We start from the raw sequence: 19,386 nt of genomic DNA on the forward strand, positions 1-19,386 counted from the left end.
TTGGCGATGCCTAAAGGTTTCCTTTCGAAACGCCGAGGTGATTATACCATAACGGTATGCTGAATATACCGAGAACTGCTCAGCATAAAAAAAAATATTGACACGGTTTTCAAGCTGGAACTGGGCGGAGTAAACGTATCAGCCATCTCCTTTAAAATTGTACCATCAGCAAAACAATATTCCGAGTGTGACGCGTTGGTATCGAAGATCGAGCATCCCGTCGATATACTCCAGAACTGTGCGGCGCGAAAGAGCCAAAAATGGTCATATGAGGTTCCCCGTTACTCCTGTAACACAGCCAGTAAGCGTGCCCTGAGCGTGATATAAATGCGAGCAATTCCTCTTAAACAGGGTCCCTGAATAAAGTAGCCCCAATAAGCACTTCATGTCGCAAGTTTCCAACACTCTATGAGCGTTCGGCGACGAATGAACCGGAAAAGACTGGGCCTGCAGCCAATCTTTTGACAAGCGGACCTCTCTTCTTTATGGAAAGGCAAGTTGCGTTGTCAGAAGCGCTCTCTCCAACGTACGTAAGGCCTCACCTTCTTCGTTTAGCCTTCATCAGTTCAAAACTAACCCGCCGTGGTTGCTCAGTGGCTATGGTGTTGGGCTGCTGAGCACGAGGTCGCGGGATCGAATCCCGGCCACGGCGGCCGCATTTCGATGGGGGCGAAATGCGAAAACACCCGTGTGCTTAGATTTAGGTGCACGTTAAAGAACCCCAGGTGGTCAAAATTTCCGGAGTCCTCCACTACGGCGTGCCTCATAATCAGAAAGTGGTTTTGGCACGTAAAACCCCAAATATTATTATTATTAGTTCAAAACTACACCTCCCTGCGACCATTTCGTTTTAAGCTTCCGCAAAGTATTACACGTGACACAATGCGTACTTTTGTTACACTGATAATTTTCGCAGGTACGCTCGAAAGTATTTAATAAGGGCTTTCTGCTTTGGACATCAATATTTTAGCTAAAGCTATAGAAGTGAAGCATACATTTTATCACGAACACGCCCATTCGGAGCAGGCTTTGGATTGAATGAGGCATTGCTGAGGGATCGAATGCAATTAGGAAGGCCGCAGTTTTGGCGAATGCTTTGTGGTGATCAATTTTTTTTCTCTTAGTCTCATACGCAAACTGGCTGATCTACAGTCATCCTCTTAGAAAAGTTTTGGACGACAATGTTCAAACATTTCTTTGTGTGTGTGTGTGTTTGTGTGTGTGTGTGTGTGTGTGTGTGTGTGTGTGTGTGTGTGTGTGTGTGTGTGTGTGTGTGTGTGTGTGTGTGTGTGTGTGTGTGTGTGTGTGTGTGTGTGTGTGTGTGTGTGTGTGTGTGTGTGTGTGTGTGTGTGTGTGTGTGTGTGTGTGTAGTCGTACTTTGTGCAAACCGTGTGGACATTGCTTCAGGGTGGAGTCCAGAACAACTTGTTACGCATGCAAGGACCTCTTGCATGTTACTCAGCATGACAGAGCGCGTGGCGCGGATACTCTCGTCATGGCATATTGGCAATCTCAGCATTGTGGGCGATTATAGAGCCCCCATATGAACGGCCAGATTTGAATCGTGCGCACGCGTGCTTTCATGTCAGCAGCTGCTGCTTACGTTTACTGAATGCTAATTAGCAAAGACCAAGGGGTGCGTTGGAACGTTGTCATTTGGAGTCGTGACGTCGGCGTCCGAGTGCATGACGTCTCCGCACGCGTCAGCTATGTGACAACGTTTGCGAAGCGAGGTGTCTGCGAAACTTCTTTTCGCTTGTTCATGTTTCTTAACCAAGCGTTGAAGGGAACTGCTTTAGACGTCCGTCGCTATAGTTCATGTACCCTACAGCGCTCTCTAATGATGTATTTGCCATCGACACGTTTGCACATGCGATCTCTCAGCATAACGGTCTCACGTTTTTCTTTTACATCTTTTTTTTTTCTATTCCACAGCAATTAAAATAGAGGATTTGCAGGAATGGATGTACTTAGGGTGACAAAAATCAGTCTTAATGTTTGGTTCGTCGCACAGGCTCAATGCATTTGTGACCGCTGCTAGAGGTGAGTGAGAGGTCATTGAAATATGAAAGGCTTGTTCGCCAGACCACTCCAAAAAGAAACATAAACTAGACTGAAGAATTGTTTCGCACAACACAGCTGCAGAAGGCCTCAAAAGCGCTGCTTCGATACGGCTGGTTAGCCGGACTGAGCGACCGTATTTGACACATCGCTGAGAATCGCAACACGTCGGTGACTGGCAACTCAGGTCATATCTTGCCAATAAATCAAATATCATATCACGCAATTAAAATCCATACATCATCATCATCAGTCACCCTTCTTATAATATTTTCCACCTATTTCTCTTTTTCTCTTTGTACGGTAGCCAACTAGGCTCAGTCGTGATTAGCTTCCGTGCGTTTCATTTATGCTTTCTTTCTCTCTCTCTCTCTCTCTCTGACGAGAGCGCGTTACAACGTAGAGATGAGGAATTATGGGCAAATTGAAAAATGCAGTGTGTGACTGGCCTTGCAGAACTCTTCAAAATTTTACACTGCAATTAAGCTTGAATAAATGATATTATTCCAGTCTTCTGCTCCTGCAAAGCTAAAACGCACCGCGTGGTTCTCAAGATACTGCATGTGCCTCTCGATAATGCGTTCGCAAACTGTTCTGTCAACTGCATGGTTCAAGCAAACGTATGAAAAAAAAAACGCCGTAAATTAAATATCTATGCGTGCGGGCACTCGCGTATTTGCGTCATCTTAATAGCTCCATCCATGGCACGTAGCTGCGCTGTCACCGCGTGATCATGACCCTAACAGCGTTTTGTGTCTCATATGTCACTCTGCGTGTAAAAGGAGTGAATTGGTTGTATTACAGTGTGAAACATAGCTGCAATGATAGCTTAATATACGGGGAAGCAGATTCCAGTATCTCCTTTTGCGTATATTTAAATTAGAAATAAAAGCGGGCGAAGGTCACAAAAGAGACGGATATATCTTTCTTTTCGTTCATCCGCAAGTGGCCGCGGGGATGTGAGAAGGCATATATTGTAAAGGACGCATTGGTTGTGCTACTGGTGTTAGCGCAATATGGCGGAAGCGTGGACGGGAAGGACGCGGAGAAACGATGCGATATGCGAAGCCGATGCACAGACGACGTCCATGGTTCGTGATCAGCACTCTCAACGGGATTAATATCTTAAAATCCTTTTATCTATGCCGCGGGCCGCGGTTCCTGTACTTCCAGCGCTTTCGTAACAGCGTGCAAAAAGTGTCCGCTGGATATGCGTGGAATTCAACCCTCCACTCTTTCCTCCCTCTCCTTGAGTTGTACTATCTCCGTTAAGTCAAAGTTCTAGTGCCGGTCGGAAAAAAAAAAAGAAAAGTGAGGGTGAGGCCGATGGGAAGGCCCTGTAGTGGATGTCGGCGGAAAGGGAAAAATTTCAAGTTGGTTTCGCGGCGGCGATATGCTTTGCCCAAGGCAGGGGTGCCACAGCAACCGCAAGACTTTCCGGAGCGACGACGGTAGCGGCCACGGCTTGACGCGTGCGCATCTTTCAGCTTCCATCGCAGCCCTGCGGGCACTGATTGTATATGTTCTGGATGCGCGCCATCCGCGCTTGGTGGTGGCCGCGGATTTTTCCGCGAGGGCGCATAGCGAGGTGGGCGCCCTCGTGCAGAGCTAAACGCGATTCGTTTCTCGCAGCGGCCTTATCTCCGTCTCCTGCCTCACTTCCCTCTCACATGTTTTCCCTTGACATGTTAATCAAACAATCAATCAGTCGCCCGTGCAACTTTTCCACTCCGTATCTTCATTAAAGCGGCAAATCTCTTACTTGCTTTGGACTGTGTTCGTTTGAGTTCATTGAAGCCCGACTTCCGAGTTCTTCTGCCACCCGAATTCTCTTGTTGAGAAACAGCCTTAGTGCTTCGCTGGAGGTTGGACGTCGCTTTCACGGACATTTCTTCATACCTCATCAGAATGGCCTACAGCGCCGCATGCCATTCTTATAGATGTGATAAAACTACACATAGTGCACAATTTGTGCCACTGTCCAACCTCAACGAAGAGCTCGGTGTATTAGTGTGAGCCGCTTACACGACAGGCCGTTTTCAGAAGCAAAGCTCCTGGAACCTTGGCCGAATAACTCGAGCCATCGAAGTGCCAATGCAGTCATTGAAAGCAACAGGGCTATACGAACACTTGCGGTTATTTGCGTTCGTCGTTATCTCTATTTGCCCCTTTACCCTCCCCCTCCCCTTCCACGGTTTAGGGTAGCCAACATGGCGCGACCAGAGTTCACCTATTTGCCTTCCCTTCTTTATATCTCTGGCTTCTTTTTTGGACCACATATCCTTAATATCGTGCCGAGTAGGGCTGTTTCGTTTAACCAGAATCTTTTTTTAGTTGAAAGGGTCGCTTCATACATTACGCTAATGTTAAAATGGTTGAAAAGGAGAAGGATGACGTAGAGGAATAAAAATACTGACACAGAGTTAACTGCCCGTCTGTTTGTCGCGCGCTATCTGTTTTGTCGTTCAGGCTTCGGCCTGCCACTTATTGGTCGAATAGACTCATACGGGAGTCATCACCGTTAAGTCACCTCAGTCACTGAAATCCAATCGAACCGAATTGTGGCTGTTCGTACATGCTAGAAACATTTCCATCGAAAATGACCAGTGGGTATTATTGCTTCTTAGTAGACGATCGTAGGTTCGATTCGGGTCACAGCGACTTCATTACGGTAAGGACGGAATAAAGAAACACTTGCGCGGAGACTTCTGCGTGCACGTTATGGAAGCCCAGGAGGCCAAACCTATTCTGCAGCCTTCCATTACGGAGTCTCTCACATCCCACGTGTTCAGTACAGAAGTTTAACCCCATCACTCAACCATTGCCGCCGGCCAAATACGTCTGGTAGATCGCCGCCGTTTAGTGTTCGTAATCCTGCGCCCTACCATATCTTTCTTTTACACTTCGCTCTTCAATTTATTTCATGTCCACGCTCAGATGGACATTTTACTATCCTCCTGAGATTGCAGAAGAGCCGTCAACTCTTCAGTTGCCAAGATTCATTAAACTGAGCCTACGCTGGCCCATCTTGTTTGCCTGGATCGGCCGGCGTCATTACCGGCATATAGCGTCCTCTCTGAACTGACTTCGTCGTCGTCGACGGCTCCTGATTGATGGTCACTGCGGCTGCGCAGCGCGGCAGAGTTGGCCGCGCTTCTAACAAAATGCAGCGCACTCTCTTTTAATAAGGCCACCGCTGTACGCGGGTTGAGCCAGAAGGCGCTCGCTGCTGACGCAGGCACAAGTGCTGGCCTACGTGAGCAGTCGCCAGCGAGGGCGAAAGGCGATAAAGTCTGAGGAGGAGAGGTGTGATGACGACACGGCAGAGCAGACACAACTGGTGAAAAATGTGAAAGGGGCACCCATAGCTGCCGCAGCGTTGGCCTTTCTTTGTATCACTCTCTACTCTCAATATCTCTCGGGGTTTCTAAACACGAGATGACCGCCACCGAAGGGGCTCAAGACGCACACCAATAGGAACGGTTTCGGTGCCTCCGGTGGAACACGGTCTTTCCCGAGGTCGACAGCAGCCCCAGGCATTTGGCACCTCTGCGATAGTGGTATCACCCACGCATTAAAAAAAAGAAAAAAAAAGAAGTGGCTGTGTCTCGCTACCCCCAGAGAAAGTCGGGAGAGCGCTGTGTCTGGTCGCTTGCTTGCACCGTGACATATAGCGGTATCTTTCTTTCTTTTCTTTTTTTATTCTTTTTTTTTTGTTTGCCCACAGCAATGGCCTGCGCACTGTGCGGACAATCACGCGTGCATAGCTAGGGTAGTCGAGACCACGTCATTGTTGAACGTGACAAATAGACGAATGCAAAACATAGATAGAGAGCGAGAGCGAGAGAGATGTACGAGCGTTTGCTGAAAACTAAAGTTTTTTGTTGGGTTTATGCTACGAACTTAAGTGTACTTAGTTTCTTTAATGTGATTACTGCTCCTTAAGAACTCCGCTTCGTTCGCATACTCATCTGTATGTTTGTTTATCGCCATGTAACCTCTTGCACGCCAGCTTGAGCCACATTGTAGTCCTTGGTCTAATGGGAAGCATCGGGCTGCTGTTGTGAGGAAACTGGGTCCGAAACCGACCATCGAACTAACTTGGGTCTCTGAGTATTTGACGCGGGGTATGTGCCGCTCTTCGATTAACCTCTTTCCCTCCAACTTTTAACACTATGTCCCTCTGGGTATGCACCGCTCTTCGATGACCCTCTACACGTGCCACGCGTAGGCCTTGCGGTGGCGCCGCTAGATGGCGCACCGTGTCCAGAGGGAGGCGCGAGAGAGGAGCCCGCGGCTGCAGTACATGCCTTATAGGGAACGCGTTTCGGCGGTGTCATTATGGTGTGTCGCTGCATTGATTCAGTACTAATAGCATTAACGTCGGCAGTCATTCTGAGGCTGCTTCTGCCGAAAATCTTTCGCGCACAATCAATTTGCTCCTGCGCTTTTAATTGAGAGGAAGTATCGGCAATGTTAGAGGCATTAAGACACCTTATCGGAAAATGATACCTGTGATGTCGCTGTTTGGCTTATTTCAACCTGTGCGGGATTTACGGAGATCCATGGCAAACGCTGGTTGGAGTAAATGTCCTTAAGCAAGAAAGGTTTGACGAATACGAGCCCAGAATATTTTTTGGCAATGACGACAATTGGGTCGATGGGTGCATTTATAAGACACACATAATTAAGCGCGAGAGAAACAAGAAAGAAACATGCACTAGTGGTCTCCTTTGCGGTCTGTTTCTTCCTGTCGTTTGCATTTTTTTATGTCTAAATATGTCTTTTGCCAAGAGCCAAATTTTCAAAGTTTTTCGTTCGTAAGTTCTGTTTGCCGTCGATCGGGCACTATGGCTAACAATATGCCGGACATCCCGATTGCCTGGAATCGGTTTTTACGAACAATTCTAGTGTAAAAACTTTCTTGTGGAAACGAGTGATTGGTTGTATGCCGGCGCTCACCATTTCGGAGCAGTTGAGCTGCACTTGACCACTCGTTAAAAGAAAAGGAAGAAAGAAACGAAGACAGCAGCCTAAATTTGTCTTCAAACAAAAGTTTGCGGCACCGATGAATAGAGGTTAAGGTCGTTTGTATACTTCAACACCTACTACGATGTTATATATACCTGCAGTCATGACGTTTACAGTGTCCGTATACATGGTGAAGAATGACAGGCTGTCTATGGTACCAACACTTATCAGCGCCTAGTGGCTACTCAGCGCGTGCGTACGGTATGGTGGCTTTATGGTACCTAAATATTGACCCGTATAGGGCGCACTAAAGGTTACGCTGATCACCGCGCGTGTCGGAGATGTCAAGGTTAGCCCTATGCCTACCATTTCGGAACCAATAAGCTTTTATTTTAAAAAAGTAATACGTGTAAAATATGCTACGACAGACGTTGACGTCGGCTTCTGATATCCGAGTCAGCTAAGACCCTGTATGAGCGTGACTTCATGTATATGAATGAATAGAATTTATTGATAGGAAAGACAGAGAGGTCGACCTGAGCTAGTGCGCTCTAGTCTGCTACTCTGCACTGGGGAAGAGGGAAGGGGAGTGAAAGTATTGGAATGGACGATGATGATAAGAGAAGTGGTGAGTGCTTATGTACATGAGACAGTTGCCTCGCTAGAGCCGCTCGTCGAGCTTGGTGTCCTGCAGGAACTTCAACAATACTTTTGTTGCACGCATTGAAATTGCAGTGTCAGGCCATGGGCCGAGGATAGCTTCCTCCGACAGTAGTTGCCTGCCAACGCTGGCTAAGAAACTGTCTAACGTCCTTCGCTCCAGCATATATGCTGGGCAGTCGCACAGTACGTGTTGCAGTGTTTCGGGCATCTGGCAGTGTACACAATCAGGGCTGTTCGATTGACCGATGAGGTGTGCGTAGCGACGGGTGAAAGCAACGCCGAGCCGAATCCTGTGTAGTAATGATGTTTTGCTCCGTGTCATCTTCGGGGGCAAACAGAATTTACCGTCTGGGTCAATCATATGTAGACGTCTGTGAATGTTATCAGAGTGGGCTCTGTAAGCCTTTGTAAGGTCCTGCATGAGTGCCTTGATCATGGAGTTGGTGTCAGGTCGCGAGTAGGCAATCCGTACTTCATCAGAGGAAGAGGAGGCCGATCTTGCCTCACTGTCAGCGAGTTCATTACCAAAAACACCACAATGGCTAGGCACCCATTGAAAGGTGATCACGTGGCCACTTAACTCGGCACTGTGATAAAGTTCGACGATTTCCAGCACGAGCAGATAGTATGGTCCTTTGTTTAAAAAGTATTTTAGCGCCTGTAGCGCTGATTTGGCATCGCACAATATTGTCCATTTATGGACAATATTGTAGGTAGTATAAATACTACCTCTTCATGGGACAGGGAGTAGGCGCGCCGTATTCACGCTTCTATATCTCGTTTTCTCCATGTCGAGTCCTATGTATCATTTTAGAGCCGCTCCGTTTGATGCCTCAAAGATTTGTTTTAATCGAGGGAAACTTGCCCGCAAAACCTATAGCAACGCTTTTGACGCCCTCTGCGAAGTTTCAGCTGAGGATAGTTCAGAAAACTAATTAACAATTATTAATTACTATGCTGAGTCAGTTTTACTCTCAAGTTACATTTCTGTTTCTAAGGATGTACTTTCTAAGGCCAGAAGTAAGGGAGGACAAATTGTTCAAATTTTCTTGATGTGGGATGTTGTTCGGGCTTTCTGCGGTTAAATGAGCAAGTGCTTCAGAGCCATTGTCGCAAAATGTGCGCACTACGAGCATTAGTCTGAGTTTCGGTTGACCCGCCGTGGTTACTCAGTGGCTATGGTGTTGGGCTGCTGAGCACGAGGTCGCGGGATCGAATCCCGGCCCCGGCGGCCGCATTTCGATGGGGTCGAAATGCGAAAACACCCGTGTACTTAGATTTAGGTGCACGTTAAAGAACCCCAGGTAGTCAAAATTTTCGGGGTCCTCCACTACGGCGTGCGTCATAATCAGAAAGTGGTTTTGGCACGTAAAACCCCATAATAAAAAAATATATATAAAAGTTTCGGTTGGATTGAATTTACTTGCTGGGGTAGCGATAACGTCGGCAACAAACAAAATGTCGCCGGTCGCTGCACGTAGTTCGACTTCGCCACACGTCATGCGTGACGCGCGCTAATCTGCATGCGATACAGCGGTGGCGGTGCTCCGATAACGCGAGAGCACGTATATCAGGACCTTTAGTAGCGCTTTCGACATAGGGAGGAGCCCTTTTCTGCCTCCTTCTTATTCTTAGCCATCTGCAACGCTTCCAAAACGCTGAACTACTAGGCCGCAGACGCGACAGCGCGAGCAGGCGATGGGTTAGGCGCGGTGCTGCGCAATCTCTGTTTGACAGCTCCCTCGTGACTCGCTGTGTTAAACTGCGCCGAAGCGGACCGCTGCAATGTTGGGCGCGTCGCAGTCGACACGGCCGCTGTGCCATTAAAAACCGCTTCATCATCGTCGTGGATGTGATGCGCCTGCAAGCTCAACGAACAAAAGCCAGAAACCTGCTCCATTTTTCTTCCCCGTCATGTAAGTGCTCCTGAATTCATCTCCGTTCTAACCAGACGCGGGAAGTATGTTTCTCGTGGCTTTCTTGATTCCCGCGCCGCTAGCAAAACTGTTGCGCTCGAGCTCATTTTTCTTGCGAGCGGAGTTGTTGAGCAACTTTCTTCGGCTAAGACCTTGAATGTGGCGGGGACCATCATTCATTCTCTTTTCTATCTATCTATCTATCTATCTATCTATCTATCTATCTATCTATCTATCTATCTATCTATCTATCTATCTATCTATCTATCTATCTATCTATCTATCTATCTATCTATCTATCTATCTATCTATCTATCTATCTATCTATCTATCTATCTATCTATCTATCTATCTAATCGTTCCTTCGTTGAAACAGGCTGCTCTCACGCTGTAGTACAATAATAGACACTGACATATGAGCCGGTTCCGTGGCCCTTGTCACGGAATCCGGATGGAAGAATTCGTGATCGGCGCTTTTCTATACACGAGGTTTCTGCGACGTCCACCTCAAACACCTATCGAAAGGCTACAGTTGCACGGCATTCCTGTTTGACATATACGTCTTCTATTTCGCCTCTGATACGACAACATGTATGCGAACGCTATGAAAAACAATTCATTACAAAAGTGAGGAGAGAGTTGAAGTTCAGTCACCTCGAAGATGACATTTCGCTTTTCTGACGTGTTGCCTACGCGGCGCTCAAAAGGATACGAAAAAATAAATAAAACGTCATTGGTCGTGCATCAATAAGATAATAAGTAGAAGTAAACTATAAACTATGACGACAAACAGACGACGTACATAGATTTTTTTTCAGGCCCACGGAAGACCTCTGTCGGCAAGGAAAGAGGGCACGTGAGTTAGTGTTTAAATGGGAATGCGAATAAGAGTCGTGTGCGAAGGTGTGTGTTGTGCAGAGTTAGCAAGCGATTAATAATAATAATAATAATAATAATAATAATAATAATAATAATAATAATAATAATAATAATAATAATAATAACAATAATAACAATAACAATAATGAGAAAAATCAACTGTTGAGTACTTCAGTGATTGATAACCTGAAAGTGACTACATATGTTTATTATATAAATCGGGGAGTGCTCAAGCGGCGGAGTGACTGATTGCAGCGTGTTGGACGAGGAAGTGAGGAAATGAGGGCGTGTGCGTCTTAAGGACAGAGAAAAGTGAATCCTCTTGCGTGTCTTCCTTAGCGACCTTGTGAACAGCTCACTGGTTAACTGGGATTGCGAGTACTTGTGAGACGGTCGGCGAATAACGAATAAATAAGTTAGCAGTAGTGTGGCGGAGTGAATGCGTTAGAGTAGCCAGCGACGGTGAGTGCAAAACTGCGGGAAAGTAAGGAAGGGGGAAAACAAGAAGTGAAAGGTAGAGAGGTTAACCAGATCAAGTGTCCGGTTGGCTATATACTCTGCGCAGGGGGATAGGGCAAGGGGCAGAAAAGATGAGAGAACAAGAGAATATTTAAAAATAAAAAAGTAAGGCATCAGTTTGCACATTCTATAATTGTTTCAATCAGTCCTGCTTCCTTTAAAAAGCCCACTAGCGCTTTTAAAGCAGTCCGTGCCGACGTCGGCTGGGTCCAGGGTCCAAGGTCCAAGAATTCGGCCTTCCGTAAGGGGTGGTCAGCAGTGCTGTCGAGCGTGGCGGAGCTGAGGACTTATCTTTGTGCACTGAAACGACGACAATCACACGGAAGGTGCGCTATCGTCTCTTTGCACCCGCAGACTTCATGATCTGGACTTGTGGCTTTCCCGCTTTCACCAATGCGGGAAAGTAACCAATTAAGGAAAAATATTGTACCGATCCAAATTGCATCCTGGAATCTATGTGAAGCGAAGCCTTCGTGAAATGGTTAATGAAATGTTCTAAATTTCTCCATTTCATTGCAGCGTCGTCGGCGTTATTAAAGATGGGCGCACGCATGCGCTCTCTACGCAATATGACGACTGTTATGTTGCCTTGTATTTCTTGATTTATTCTTACTTATGTTAATTGTACTGCTCGCTACTTGGACAATTCGCCACCATACCACTTTTGTGGGTGTGTGCCATAGTATGGAAATCATCAAAATCCTCACCAGAACGCGGCGATCAATGAGGTAGTTGGCATCAGCTAGCTAGCTAGCTAGCTAGATAGATAGATAGATAGACAGACAGACAGACAGACAGACAGACAGACAGACAGACAGACAGACAGACAGACAGACAGACAGACAGACAGACAGACAGACAGACAGACAGACAGACAGACAGACAGACAGACAGACAGACAGACAGACAGACAGACAGACAGACAGACAGACAGACAGACAGATAGACAGATAGATAGATAGATAGATAGATAGATAGATAGATAGATAGATAGATAGATAGATAGATAGATAGATAGATAGATAGATAGATAGATAGATAGATAGATAGATAGATAGATAGATAGATAGATAGATAGATAGATAGATAGATAGATAGATAGATAGATAGATATACGTGCCCGGTTGGCTGCCCTACCCTTTGGGAAGAGGAAAGGGGAGGAATTGATACGAAGGAAGCCCAAGAAAAAATAATAAAGAGAGAGTAATTCACTGAGTCAGTCGCAGAGGAATGTCCGCCGTCACAAGCGCTGGTACGGTCCCGTAGCCTTCAAGAAGCTCAGAAGTGCTCTTGCGGCCTTTTGCATGCAAAAGGCCACAAAGGCCCTTCTGTATGTCTGTCTGCACTGAGTAATTCCGCAGAAAACGAGGCCAGCAGCCCGGACACTTGTGAGGGTAGTAACGGCGGTATTGCTGTCCTGCGTGGCAGCTATTCGGCAAGACCGCCGCCGCCGCAGCAGCACCCAACCAGCCAGCAGCAACTGTCGGCAAAATGCGGGAGAGGGTTGGCAAAGACAGCTTTCTCTTTAATAATAAATTCTGATGTTTTACGTGCCAAAATCACAATCTGGTCGTGAGGCATGCCCCATAGTGTTAGAGCGCGGATTAATTTCGACCTCCTGGGGTTCTTAATTAACCTGCACCAAAATGTAAGTACAGGAGCATTTTTCTTTTCTTGTTTTTTTTTTTTACCTGTAGCGCCCATCACAATGTGGTTGCCGCGACAGGGTTCAAATTCTCAACTTCGAGCTCATCAGTACTAAGTCACAGCCAGTGGGTAGAGAGCGCGGGGTGGAAATGCAGGAAATGTCTGCGTTAGAACGCGTGGGCTTGAATGGTTCGAGGATTATTAAGCGAACGAATTGTACGACGGAGCGAGTGGGGAAATGAGTGGGCGACACGAATCTCGTTCCTATATGTAAGCGCTATGTGCACGCCCATACTGCGACGTTCCTCTCTCATCCTGACGGAAATGAAATCTCGCGCAACCCCCTTTACAAGCACCTTTCAGCACGTGAAACTGTATGACATATGTTGTGAATGCGCATCGTTGATCGGCTGCATGTGAGGAGAGCCCAGCCCCATAAGTTCCTTAAAGCAAAAAAAAAAAAGGGGGGGGGGGAGGGGCTGACAAACAACTTCTTTAAAACACGTCAACTCGCCACTCCATACCCACCACACACATCTATGTTGCTCAGTGTGCACAGGCACACTTTTTTTTTTCTTTAGTGCAGGGACGGATGGTAAAGCACATCCCAAGTCAAAAACTCCGTGTTCATGTTCTCATGTTTGGCATGTTACCATTAAACAGCAAAATAAAAGCAATTTCGGAATTAAGCGCCACTTGTTAAATTTAACAACCACATGCTCCTCAAATTGACCATCCGCCTTATTCTTTAATTTTTCGGTCGCTTCCGGGAATGAAATTGAAGAGCCATCTTGTATATATCGGCCCAAACGCATTTCGAATGCTGCGCTCTTTATCAATGTCGTCTACACATCTTAAGTCCCGGTGAAATGCAGCAGCAGCAAAAGAAAAGCATAATCCGCTCTCCTTATAACAATGCTGTCGCAGCGCCGATAACCAGTATGATAATGTGCGAACATAAAAAGTGTGGATTCAAAGCGCCGGGACCTTTAAAGCCTTGCGTGTCCAGAAGCAATCCGCTGCTCGAGGGAAATTTATTCCTTTCTTATGCGGGTGTAGCCGCGGGTCACCTTGTTTAATCCATTAATCCAGATATTGAGTTCCACTTTTCTGGGACTTGCGCCATAAAAAGCGACCTTGAAGGTGTTACCGAGGGGCTGCTGCGTCTATGCCCGCTTCGACGACCTTTGTCTCCTTCGCCCGGAGTTCGATAAGTCCCCCCGGCCATTTCTGTAGACGTGTGGGGGGGAACTGAAATCACGACTTCTCCAAGCCGAAAAGCGAGAATCGACGTTCAGGTGAATTTCAGGCATGCTCATTTTCGCTTTGGTTTGTCCGTATGCATCGCCAGCAACTGTGGATGGGTAAGTCAATTGAGTTCAGTTCATATAAGAGAAGTTAGCATAGCTAACAAGACGACGAACAACGAGCGGCACAAGCTTGAAGATCTGGCAGTGTCGGAAATTTTGGCAACTCGTGTCGACGGTTTTATCGCAAATAGCTTCCTTCGGCTCATAGACCAGCCTTTTTTTTTTTTTTTTGTCATTCATCTAACCGTTTTCGTGGGCCGATCCCAATATCGGGGCAGTATATAAGAGTGGCTTGCCACGTCACCCACGCTCTCGCAAGCCTGTGTCATCCGCGCGTTCCTTGTCCGCGCAAGCTCTCGCCGGCGTTCTAACTACGCAGCGTTAAGGCCATATCAAAGCACGCCAAGCGTCTCAACGCGATCGCTTGCCCGGGAGAAGCTCATAACTCGAAGGACCGCTCAGGGGCGTTCAATTGGACATTAACGCTTTCCTATTCACAACTCAGAAGTGCGTAGGTGTCCTCGGATTTGTAAATTAAATTCTGAAACCTTGCCTGCCAGGACTTGGCTACATTGCAGAGACATTTTAGCGACGTCCATTCTTTGTCGCTTCTGTGATGCACCCTAAACGTATAAAAATTGCTTTATAAATTGCAGAGGTGCCACTTCATTTTGGTATGGGCTTCAACGAAGTCTTCAGAAAGACGTTGATGGAAATCACTAATTCGTGCGATATATAGTTCCGACTAGTTGTGACAATGTACCCTTTGATATGCTTCTACTCATTGGAATGCACAGCCTGTGGAAGACACGCATGTTGGATCGGAATGTCGAAGCTATAATTTCATCAACGACTCGTTTCATTCCAATGATCGTCCAACTGAAAGGTTTATACGAACGAATTAACTTTCGTTCGTAGTATTATTTGGTATTGGTAAGATCTTTATTCTCACCGCCACTTTAGTGTTTCTTGTGAACGTCGACCGTGGCCGGAGCGGCACCTTTCAAGGATGAGTAGGAACTCTATGATTCTCTCCGTGTAGGCGCCCACGTAGCCGTGTAAGGGGAGAGACTCCTTAGCTTGCCCGTGTGTTTATGTTTCCCGCAAGAGTCGTTTGTGCTGCAATAAATATAATAAAGGAAAAAAAATGAGTGTGATCGTGGCCTAATGATTAGAGCTTTGGGCTCCTCTGCCGGAAGGCAGTCCGATCCAATTATTGTTGTCCCATAGCTTTGTAGTATTATAGGCGGACTTTACAAGCTCTAAGTATCTAACAGAAAACTCGAGGTGTGCATCACGTACGCGAGCACGCGTCGGTGTGCGCGAAATCACAGTTCCTTTAAAGATACACGAGCTATAGAGAAGTCACTCTAATAAAAACGCATAGCTTTCTGAAAGCCTTCGGCTATTCTTTGACATTGACAATCATCGCCGACTGTTTCTGCCCAGTTTTCGAGAACGATTTATTTTTGTATGAGCAGAGAAAAATAACAGGCACCAATGCGAAGCTCCCACCTTACTTGCGCCGAAGTAGTTTCTCGCCTACCTTTTAATAATTCTCGGACCAGAATACTTGTTTATTGTTTCTATGCCGATGAAATTAGCGGAAAAATAGGCCGCCGAAAAACCACCGCGTCCCAGCATTCTTGCTAAGAAAGTGTCACTGCGAAGAAGAAAAAAAAAAGAGTTTCAATATCTTCAAAAGAATAGGGGAGTGTGAAGAAAATAATGGTGTGTTACTAGCATTGTATAACCAGATATATGACAAAGTCATCCGAAGTAAAGCGGCCTGCACAGAACGCAACATTGAGCGTGCCGTTACACATACAAACGCACTCTCACTAACACGTTCGAGTGAATTTGACGAAGGATCGCCAGCTCAGAATCGGCGCGAAACGGGTTCGACACTACTACTTCCATGTCTCTCGCTTTCGCACCGTTTAGCCCTTGCTCAACAAGCTCGTAAACCCAGCTGCCGCTCATTCACAAGTACCGGGCGCTCCACCTCCGTCTAGCCTCGCACTCTCCACGTTCACAATCAACTCTTCCTCCTCATTCATCCAGGGCGGCTTTCCCACTCGGCTCGAAGCCCGTACGGCGCAGGCCGCTGCTTCGAGCGTCATTCGCACGCACACACACGCCTAACTGTGAAGCCAGAAAACGGGTGTCCTGCTCCGACGAGCTGCACTCACAACAGCCTCGCGGCACACGCTCTGGCGGCGAGGCGCGGCTTCTCTTCCACCTGGCGGCGGAGGCAAAGTTTTTCGCGCGCAGTCGCCCGCACACGCGGAGGAGCAGCCTGCGTGGCGCCGGCGATCAACCGGTCTTACGTGCGGGCCACCGTTCAGCGGAGACCCTCTCTGCCCCTCTCTCACTCTTCTTCGCCACTAGCAGCCTCTCCACCGGCCGACCAAACTTCGTCCGGCCGGCTCGGCCGAGGCGCCGCACTCGGCGTGCTGACCACGGCTGCGAGCGGTTGCGCGCGCCACCAACTCTCTCCGTCCACGCGCGTCGCCGGCGACGCCGCTGCTGCTGCTGCGCCCGCGCGCCTCCTCGCGCTTCAGTCAGACCTCTTCGGCGTGCTTGGGTGGGGGCAGTTCTCCCGCCGCCCGCAGTAGAGCCGCGCGTTGGAACTCGAAGTCCCTCGCGCTCGCTCGCCCACCTCCCCAATACGTTGCACCGTTTTGTAGAGGAGACCCTCGCCGTATATTGGAGCTGCGCCGAAAGGTCTTCGAATTGCGCGGCGTGATACTTTTGAAGAGCAGCGGGGAATCCAATCCCATCAAGTGTCATGGGAGACTGAAGAAGACCTGGACGTCGTTTTGTTTGGCGGAGCTGCGTGTGGCGGAGTCGTCGTGTGCCGGTCTAGAGGGCGATTGGCTTCCTGATGAAACCAAAGAGTGATGTGACCCGAGTGTTGCCCTAACAGACCGTCCCAGTTCTTTCGGTTTTGCTCTATTATTTATTTATTTATTTATTTATAATTTTCGAACGGCCAATTCGTTTCTTTGGCTCGCGAGAGTGCCTTGGTTCTTTGTGCCTTGACTGAACTTGTAAGACCGTGAAGTGCTGCTGTCAAGCGAAAGATCTGGAGCAGTGGTGACGCGAAGTGCAGTTCTTGTGCTGGTGAAGCGTACTCCCTTCACGAAGAAATCTTCGTTTTATGTGTTCTTTCATTTTTTTTTCGGAACACCAGTTTGGGAATCATCGACCGACCAAGTGCTGCGATTCCGTCGACCAAGTGCGTCCACAGGAGTTACGTTGTTTGGCCGATTCGACGGTGTGAATTTATTTATTTTCATCTTCGGTCTTTCTTTTTTTGCTCGCTTTGAAGCCTTTTTGTCCTCGTAAACACTGAACAACGACGACGAAGTGCTGCAGCTCCGCACCTGTGGGTCTTCCTTCAGCGCCGCAATCTATTTCCGAGAAGCGAGTAAGTTTGTGCTCCACACTTCACTCCTTTAAGAAGAAATAAAAAAGAAATAAATAAAAGAAAGCTGAACGCAAGAAATCGTCATTCTGCGAAAGTGTGCCCCTGGGCCAAATAAACTTCCGACGTCGTAAATTTAATTTTTTTTTAGGTTGTTATTGGTTGTTGCTGCCCAAAGTGTTTACTTCTTTAAAACTCGCAGCTGATTATGTGCCGCGGGGGAATTGAATCGGCTTCGCGCGCGTATTGTCGCTCTCGCAAATCGCTTCTCTTTAATCAGCGAAGTTGCTGGTGAACTTTAATCACCCCCTACACTGTTCTGGTTTATCGAGGAACGCGTTTTTTATGTCAGTCATATTTATTTCACTCCCCTGTTGTTTCTGTACATAGAAAGAAAAGAAAAAAAAGAAAAGCGCCAGTTTACTTTCAGCTCATTTGCTTATCCGTAATTACCGCGTCGTTTCGACGTCTTTGCCAGTTTTTGCTTTGCATATAAACTCAGCGACGATACGACGTACGGTTCGAACTCCTCTTACAGTACGTGACAAAATAGAATCGACTGGTTGATAGCAAAGACATGACTGTGGTAGCAACGACGTAGTTACGAAACCGTTTCTCTCAGCAGTTGCACTGGAAGGCCCGTAACGGTATCGTTGATTACCACACAGCGCCCACGGGCAAATGCGAAAAGGTAATGATTGCAATACTCTTCACATGCAACGACCGTTAAGCGAGCATTCAAGGTAGGCGCGCTCGGCACGTTGTCGGATAGTTTTCCAGCGGACCAGTTTTCTCAGGCAGCTTGGAGTGACACGTGCTTCGTGTTCGTCGGTTGCTTCTGTAAGCGTCTCAGCTGGAATGAACGTTGACAGAGCTGTGTGTTTTTTTCGTCGTAACGACGATTAGGTGATCAGAAACAACCGTCGCTATTTTTAGCGTGCTCGAAAGAGTGAGAGAGAAAAAAAAATAACGTTGGTCTCTCCGAGTTCGTACGAATTGGCGATTTATTGACCTCCTGTCCGTATTTGTCGCGCTTCTTCTTTAAGCACTTGAGTTTATTTATTTTTTATTTTTTTCTGTGAGCGTCTCTCTATGCATGACAGTTTGAGCGCTGCGAACGAATAGAAAGAGGCTATGTGCTCATTTTCAGCTCACATTTCGTCCCGCTCAACGACGACACTTTTTTTTCTATTTTTATTGTCTCTTTTCTGGTGCACTTGCCATATCACAGTCCCGGCGATGAAACGCGGGGAAGAGTTTCAGAACCCTGTAGCTCTTACGGGCACACTTTAAATTCTGTTCCAGCGTAAATGAGTCGTACGCGTGCGTACTTTTACTTTCGCCTTTCCCTTAAAAGCCAGGCTGAGCGGCTTTATTTATTTTACTTTTCCCCCCTAATCATTTCTGCTCATCCTCCTGCAATTCTCACGGCCGTACGCTTGGACGTGTTCGACCCTGAACCGACGCCGAGCAATGTATTGAGTTGTATTTCTTGCGCCGTTCTTTGGTAAGAGTAAGTCACACTCGCACCCCGCGGTGGCGTGATTCGCATTTTCGTTATGATTACATGGCAACTTTGTTGTATCTGCCTCACGCACGAGAACGCATACAAGAGGCTCTGTGCTTTCAGAAGAGAGAAGAGGAAGGAGGCGCTTGTTGTTGTTTTTAATTGGGGGGGGGGGGGGGGGGGGGGGGGGGCTTAGTGATTCGCTGCAGTATGCCCACACCAGCCGATCGCACCGCGAGAGTGCTTATAAAGCAGTCGCGCGTTTCAAGAAAAGTTTTCTAACCGTCAATCTCTGATCGCCTTTGTTTCTGCAGCGGTGGCGCTTTTTCTGCTTTCGGGTAACAGCGTGTAACAATGCGCGTGGACGTAGCGTGATTTGTTTCTTGTGCAACTAGTATTGCGACAGCGCTCAGGCCTACCTCCACTCTGAATTGGACAAACAAATTTTTTGCCTGAATCCCTATAACTGGTAGTTTCTACATT

General features: G+C 47.3%; 1 protein-coding gene across 5 annotated transcripts in view; it reads left to right on the forward strand.

Moving 5' to 3' along the window:
* LOC142579574 (dopamine receptor 1-like) overlaps positions 1–19,386 on the forward strand; it is a 533,834-nt gene that overhangs the window by 354,400 nt on the left and 160,048 nt on the right. Inside the window, exon 1 of one of the 5 annotated variants that reach the window (XM_075689929.1) lies at positions 9,476–9,611. The exons of 3 other annotated variants lie outside the window; for them this stretch is intronic. The gene's annotated coding sequence lies outside the window, so the exon portion shown is untranslated. Of the gene's footprint in view, positions 1–9,475; positions 9,612–16,224; positions 17,400–19,386 lie in introns of those variants that run through there. One more of the 5 variants, XM_075689928.1, reaches the window with a different exon arrangement.

Source organism: Dermacentor variabilis, chromosome 4 (genome assembly GCF_050947875.1).
Source record: "Dermacentor variabilis isolate Ectoservices chromosome 4, ASM5094787v1, whole genome shotgun sequence".
In the NCBI taxonomy this organism is placed as follows: domain Eukaryota; kingdom Metazoa; phylum Arthropoda; class Arachnida; order Ixodida; family Ixodidae; genus Dermacentor; species Dermacentor variabilis.